Below are 8,044 nucleotides of genomic sequence, written 5' to 3' on the forward strand. Positions count from 1 at the left end.
CTACACAAAACATTAAGAGAACTCCAAGATGGAGTTTAACACAGGATGTCTATTTGGGGATGCACTTGCAATCAAACCCTGAGGAAGAAGATGAAAATGGGAGTGGGCAGAAGGAGAAGTCAGGCTGGGATGGAGACCCGGTGACAGCCTCGGACAACAGGGAACTCTCAGGCTAGATGGTTCTTCAGAGCTCCTTGCACTGGACCAAGAAGGTCAGTCCTTTTGACGCTTCTATCAGTCAGTCACTGGCTGTGGGCCACCCTGTGAAGGGGCACACTTTAGGCCAGGGCCCTGAAGGGACTTCCTCTGGCAGCATCTACACTCTCAGCAGCTGGGCAGCTGCTTCACATTCAGGTGAGCTTCTCCATTGCCACAGGAGGCAGTGTTGAGGCAGATGATAATTTTAGAGGTCATGAAATATTTTAATTTCTTTTAGAATCAGAAGAAAAAATGGATGTAACCTCGCCTGGATTATATTAGTCTTTATACAATGCAGGGATAAAACCATAATTTTCTATGTATTTGTATTTCTTCATGGAGTTAGGGGCCCATGAAGGCAAAAGTACCCAGGGCTCATGGAAGTCCTAAGGCAGCCCTGATGAGTCCTTCGTTGAAGGACAGCATCCTTCACAATCACTGGGTGTGGCATTTGCTTTGGGACCAGATTGTTATTTTTATCCTATTAAGACATTTCCTTTTTCTCTTCCTAGTTCATGAAACACTTTGATCTTTAATTTTATCAACTGCCATTGTGGCATTTATCAAAATGATGATACTGTTTTTCACCTTTGCTCTTCTGGTATTATGAATTATCTTCGTGAATTTCGCAGCACTAAACAATCTTGGAATATGCTCCACTTGGTCAAAGAGCTTCACTCCTTTTCCTGCTACTGCATTTTATTTTCATTGCTTATTTGAAGTGAGGCTGATGCATGATTTTCTTCCTTTGCCTTATCCTGTTCAGGTTTTCATTGTCTTAGCAACTGCTTGGTTGGTACAGTGAATTGGAAAGCTTCCTATGTATTTTGTGTGTATGTGTGTTTTGAAACAGTTTCAATATCATGAAAATAATTTGTTTAGCAAATGGACAAAACTTTCTGATAAAGCATCAGTGAAATTGGAGACATATTTATCATGCAATCAATGCTTCCCAGCTTGTCCTTCAAAGTTTGTAAGTTCACTTCAGCATTTCCCAAACTGTGATTCATGGAAAACTTTTTTTGCAAGATTTTTTTTTTTTAAAGTTTCCCTAATTGAAAACTCTGGTTAAAATTAAGTTAAATCACTTTCTTTACATGATTCTCAGAGCATTTGTATGCTAATAAACTCTTCAAAAAGGACTAACATATTTACATCACTTAAGCTTTGTAACAGCCTAGTGTCCTACAGAATGCAATCTAAAGAATACTATACAATATTCATTTTTCTGTCTCTTTCTTAGCTATCATGTTATAATTTCACTTCTTCTTGTTTTCAACATGCTGACTTCCATCTCAAAATTTTAATTTGCAGCTTTTTTTTTTGATGGGCTGGAAACCATGTAACAAAATTTGTTGGAAGTGTGTAAAAAATAATCACACACAGATTCTTTACAATCTCCATGAAAGCTGAGGGACTTTTTTTAATGAGGAGGGTGGGTTCTATACGTACCTGTTGTAATTCTAATTTAGGCTACTGAGAGATCACTTTTGCCCCCTCCTAGGTTTTCAGCCATGTTCTAGACCTGAGATTTCTGATACTATTGCCAATAGCCATGATGTCATTAAAATTAAAGTCAACTAAAATTAAATACAATTAAATTTTCAGTTACTTGGCCACACCAGTCACATTTCAAATGCTCAGTAGTCAAATGTGGCCAGTGGCTACCATATTGGATGGAGCAGATAGGAAATAATTCATTGTTATAGAAAGTTCTACTGGACAGCATCATTCTAGACAGTTGTTTCCAACAGGCAACAGATAAATCTATATTTTAAACTAGGTTATCTCAGAAGGTTATCTAGTTTTTTACTGGACAGTACTGTTCTAGATAGTTGTTTGTGACACGTAACGGAGGAATCTGCATTTTAACCTGGAAAGTTATCTTGGAAGGTTACCTGTTAATGATCTTACATTATAACTAATATTTCTGCCTCACTTATTGACATGTGTTGAAGTGAGATCTCCAGGTAGAAGTAGACAGTATTGCTTATCCATTAAGGAATGATGTGCTTTAAATTTCATAACAATGTTTGATGTGGATGGATTCAGCCTCAGTAAGAATTTGTTTTCTAAATGCATCAGGGGTGTGAACTTTATCTTCCCACGAGACTGTGAGTGCTTTAAGGACAAGGGCTATGTAACCCCAGGGCTATGCATGTGCTAAAAACATAATTGGTACCCTAATCATTAGTTTTCAGGATAATGGAGTTCAGAAATAGGGTCATCTCGTTTGAACCAGAGACAACAGAACTTCAAACAATAATATGAGTGCATAAATGGCAGGCTCTGTTGATGCACTTTGACCCAAGCCATCATTATCAGCATCAGAACATGGTATAGCTCATTGCTTGAATGACAAAAAATCCAAAATCCTTAACATGGCCTCAGAGATAGTGTGTGATGTAGATCTGCCCACATCCTGTCTCATCTTGCAACACTTTCCTCTCTTTCTAGACCAAGCATGTCCAACCCATGGCCTGCGGGCCACGTGCAGCCCAGGATGACTTTGATAGTGGCCCAATAAAAATTTGTAAACTTTCTTAAAATATTATGATTTTTTTTGCAATTTTCTTTTCTCCTTCTTTTTAAAATTTTATTTGTTTATTTTTTAGCTCATCAGCTATCATTAGTGGTAGTATATTTTACATGTGGCCTAAGACAATTCTTCCAGTGTGGCCCAAAGAACCCAAAAGATTGGACACTCCTGTTCTAGACTATCCCAGCCACACTGGCCTTCTTCCAGTTTCTTGAATGTCTGACTTCTTCCCCTGGTTCCAGGGCACAGGCTCAGCATTCCTTCCTTTTAAAGAAGGAAATGTCATTCGATGGGGTCTGTTAGTTATGTAGCCACACCTCCTCTGCCAAAGGTGAGGGTGTGACCTAAAATGGGTTAATGAGACTCTTTCTAGGGATTTTATGTAAAGATGCCGGGAGAGAGAAGCCCTCTTTCCTCGGAAGGTGCCAGCCCCAAAGACGAAGCTTCAAGCTGTTTGTGGCTCATATGACCCCAGATCTCTCTCTCTATGGCATCTAGAAAATCATGTGCAGTCCGGAGAAGGACGGTATTACTCAGAGAGAAGGAAAGCTGGGTGACGCAGGGGAGGTAGAGGGCAGAAGGGTTTCTTAAATCAGGCATGAAAACATTACCCATAAAAAGAAATTGATACGTTTGAGACATTAAAATTTAAGAACTATCCTTAAAGATACCATAAGGTAAAACAACAACAACAACAGACAGAATCAGGAAAGACATTTGCAACTTCCAGACCAATATGACTCAATCAATAAGAATATGACAGACAACACAAAAGAAAAATTGGGCGAATATTTGAACACGCCCTTCTCAACAGCGGAACTCTAAGTGACCAAAAACATGTGACAAAATGTTCTACATCATTAATAGGCAGGGAAATATACATTAAAACAATTATGTGCCCTTGGGTTTGCAAAAATTTATAAGTCTGATAATAGCACCAAGTGTTGACAAGGACATGGAACAATTGGAATTTGAATACCCTGCTGAAGATAATGTAAATTAGTTTAATTACTTTGGAAACACTCAATCAATATCTAATAAAGCGGCTCATCCACAAACTTTTAGCCAATGATTTACTCCTATTTAAGAAGTATACACTCCAGAGATTCTGATATACCAGAGAAAAGCATTTGAACATGGATACCAACATGGGTATCAACATATGAGGATGTTAATAGAAGCCCCAAACCAGAATCAGACTTTATTAGTTTGCCAGGGCCGCCATAACAAAGTACTCCAGACTGGATGGCTTAAAGAATCAATATTTATTATCTCACAGTCCTAGAGGCTGGAGGTCTGAGATCCAGGTGTCAGCAGGATTGGTTTCTTCCAAGTCCTCTTTCCTTGGCTTGCAGATGGCCATCTTCTCCCTGTGTCCTCACGTGGTCTTCCATCTGTGTGTGTCTGTGTTCTAATCTCCTTCTTACAAGGACACTAGTCATACTGGATGAAGGCCCACTCCAATGATCTCATTTTAACCGATTACCTCTTTAAAGACCCTATCTCCAAATACAGTCATGTTCTGAGGTACAAATAAAAACAAATTTTCTTAGAAGGGGAGGAGGAACACAGTTCAGCTCATAACACAAACCAAATGTTAATCAACAGGAGAATGATTCAATACATTATATGTTTAAATAAATTCATAGAATGGAGATGTATTGCAGTGCAAACTATAGGTACTGCAAGGACATGAATGAATCTTACAAAAACAGTACTGAGCCAAGGAAGCTGTGTTGGGCACCAATGTGCCACTCAGATTCCTCTTCAAGGAAGGGCTCCATTGCACCAGCTGCTAGGAGTGCTGTTGGCAGCTGCCATCAGCTGTCAGCCCCTCCAGGGATTGCTTCAGTTACAGAAAACTGCTCCACCCAACGTCACGCTCATACCCTGGTGGCCTACACCCACGACTCATCACTGTGGCCATCTTGATTCAAGTGAGGGCAATTCTGGAGGGCGCCATAGATCAACCAAGGCTCTGGTTGGACCTGAATTGCAGCTCAGCCTTTCCTTTTGCTCACTCCTTCTTTCTCCTGCCCTTCTCCTACCCCTCCTCTCCAGCTTCCACAGATGTTGGTCCCAGGGGAGTCATTCATAAATATCCTGTCCTCCAAACTTCATCTCAGAGTCTGGCTCCTAGGGAACCCAACTTTGGATAGTTGGTTCTGGAAGTGGTTCTAAAAGGGAGATTGCATTAGTTTCCTAAGGCTACTGTAACAAATTGCCACACACAGGGTGGCTTAAAACAAGATAAATTGATCTCTTACAGTTCTGGTGGCCAGAAGACTATAATCAAGGTGTCAGCAGGGTTAGCTCCTTCTGCAGGCTCTGAGGGAGAACCTGTCCCATGTCTTTCTCCTATCTTCTGGTGACAGCGGGCAATTTGTGGTATTCCTTGGCTTGTAGACACAGTGCTCTAATCTCTGCATCCATGTTCACATGGCCTTCTCCTTTGTGTCTTCTCCCCTTCTCTTTTCTCATAAGGACACCAGTAACTGGATTTAGGGCCTACCCTAATCCAGGATTATCTCATCTTGAGATCTGTAATTACATCTGCAGTGACTATTTTTCCAAATAAGGTTATTTACAGGCTCTTGGAGACATATCTTTTGGCGTGGGGGAGGCGGTGGGGGGGGTAGGCTACCATTCAACTCACTGCACAGATGATAAGATGGGGTTTTGAAGCTGAATCACCCACCTCCTGGCTGGCAGTGAGGACCCTGTCCTGAGCAAGGCACGAAGTGGAGGTCCAGTTGTTGCCACTTGTCTGGTAGGGAATGGATGGATGGCAGAGCGGTGGAAGGGAGTGCATTAACTGGTCAATGTTTTGGGCAGTTGTGAAATATGGGGGAAGTAGTAGCTCTAAGGACAATTGAATTGGGTGACTTATGTTAAGCTTGATTGATGGTCCAGGACATAGGAAACAAAAATACGAGGACAGAGCAAAGAAAGCATAGAAAGAGCTTCATCTTCTGCAGGAGGAAGACAGAGAGGCCTGAGGACAGGCCCAGGACCGAATGCTCAGCATGGCTGAACTCCTGAGAAGATGACATACCCAAACAAAGCACATCTTTTATGCCAAGTTCAGGGTACTGATTGGGAAAGAATGGGACTCTGACACATGAGATGAGGATGGCTAGATTGGTATCTCCAGAAACCTGGGGTTCCCAGAACCTTCAGCAATAGCCCATTCCTCCTCAGGAGTTAGCATCTCTTCCTGCACCGCACTTGGGGATGATACAGAGACTTCAGAAACAAAATAACATGTGTTCCCCACAGCATCTGCTCCCACCCACAGCTTGCTGCTTCACTGTAGATAAGGATAAGTCTCCAGTCTCCTTCTTTGTCCATTTCTCTACTGGCCAGCTTGCCTATCATTATTGATTCATAAAAATTCTTTTTTTTTTTTTTGACAGGAGAGTAGAGCTTTATTGTGTAAAAGCTGAGTTGGTGTAAGTCTGAAACAGCAACAATGTTTAGCCCAGCCCATCTATTTACAATATATAGGGGTTGGGGTTTCCCATACACATCTGTCTTGCCCTCCCTCAGCCTCAAGATTTATCCCTATCAGCAACATTCATTTATTTCCTGGATTTGTCATTGGCTACAAAAGACACAACTCTTCAGGGTGATATCCCATCATATAAACCTACATAAACCTACATACACATTATCTCCTAGTCCCTCTGGCTCTCTTCCCTTTTTTTTTTTTTTTTTTTGAGACAGGGTCTGGCTTTGTCACCCAGGCTGGAGTGCAGGGGTGCAACTGCAACTCATGACAACCTCCGCCTCCTGGGATCAAGTGATCCTCCCTTAGCCTCCCCAATAGCTGGGACTACAGGTGTGCAGCACCGCACCCAGCTAATTTCTGTATTGTTTTGTTAAGCCACCATGCCTGGCCTCTCTTCCCAGTCTACAGCTCCTACAGAGCACTCTGAGGGTCTGTCTGCCCAGTGAAGGAGGCTTCCGCTGGTGCTGTAGGGGGCATCTTGGGCATTGACTCAGGTGGGGGGCCACTCTCTTCTCGGAGATGACCCTGGTAAAGCCGGCGAAGGCGTGACAGTTCTCTCTCTGGTGGCTGTTTCCAGTTGTACCATGGGTACCAGGGGTCACCTGAGATCAGGGTGGGGGCTGGCGGAGTAGCACTCACAGCCCCATGAGAGGTACTGAAGTCACGGTCCCGTGGTTCAACCTGGGGGATGTGGTAAATGAGGAGACCATGATCCCTGGCTTTCTGGGTGGCCTGGGTCAACTTCTTGTGCTGCTTCACACAGACTCCTGTGTATAGAGAATGGAAGATGATACCCGTGTGGGCGCAGACAAACTGTTCCAAGAGCTTCACGTTCCTAAAGTCAACATGCAACTTGTGATCTCGGCAGATGGGGCAGGGATTCCCAGCAACTTTATTCCCACGAATACATGTTTTCCGAGTCCGCTGTGGGGGTACACCACCCTTGTGGTTGCGGAGGTAGTCAGCCCAGACAGGGCGAGAACCATATCGCTCCTGGTATTCTTCTGATTCCAGGTATTTCCAGGGTTCATCCTTATAAGGAGAAATGGGACCTGGGGACAAAGAATCTTCCTCAGAGGGAGGTTTGGTGCAAAGAGTCTGGAGGGGAACCTGAACTCTGTGGGCACCTCGGAAGAGAGAAAGCATAGGAAGCCGCCTCAGCAGGGTGTTTAATACGGACGCCGCCATCTTGACGTACCAAAAATTCTTTATATATTAAAGCTAAAACTCTTTTCACAAAGAGACACAAACACACATACCCACACAAAGTTACCTTAGGGGTGTTTCAACTTATCCCTATCTACAGCCAAGCAGCCAGCGGTGAGTGGAGGGGGGACAGTGCACTGGGCCTGCTGCACACCCACGACACCAAGGCAGTGTGCTCCAGCAGGAGCCCAGAGCAGTCAGTCGTGATGACAAAATAAAAGGCACCTTTCTATTTAGAGAACAAGACAAGGATGTATCCTAATAACACTCTAATTCGACATTATCCTCAGAGCGGCCCAGTGTCCTAAGTGTCTAAGAAGAAGAGAGTTTAAACTTCACAAAGAATACACAGATGATCTGCAGATTGTCTACCGTGACAACTCAAGAGAATAAATCAACTGAGAAACATTTAGAATTAATTAAGGAATTTTATTAGGTGGCTGAATTGAAAAAATTAAATATATAAACCAAACTTTCTAGTTTTCCCACCTATCAAAAGTGACTATAAAAGCAGTGGAAAAACAGAAGCATAGGAATCAGGAATACAAATAAGAAGAAATACAGAGAGCATATGTGATTGTAACAGCAGT

General features: G+C 42.7%; 1 pseudogene; it reads right to left on the bottom strand.

The window, feature by feature from the left end:
* Nucleotides 1-6,121: 6,121 nt before the first annotated feature.
* Nucleotides 6,122-7,440, bottom strand: LOC103218120 (small ribosomal subunit protein mS40 pseudogene; annotated as a pseudogene).
* Nucleotides 7,441-8,044: the final 604 nt, after the last annotated feature.

Source organism: Chlorocebus sabaeus, chromosome 10 (assembly GCF_047675955.1).
Source record: "Chlorocebus sabaeus isolate Y175 chromosome 10, mChlSab1.0.hap1, whole genome shotgun sequence".
Lineage (NCBI taxonomy): Eukaryota > Metazoa > Chordata > Mammalia > Primates > Cercopithecidae > Chlorocebus > Chlorocebus sabaeus.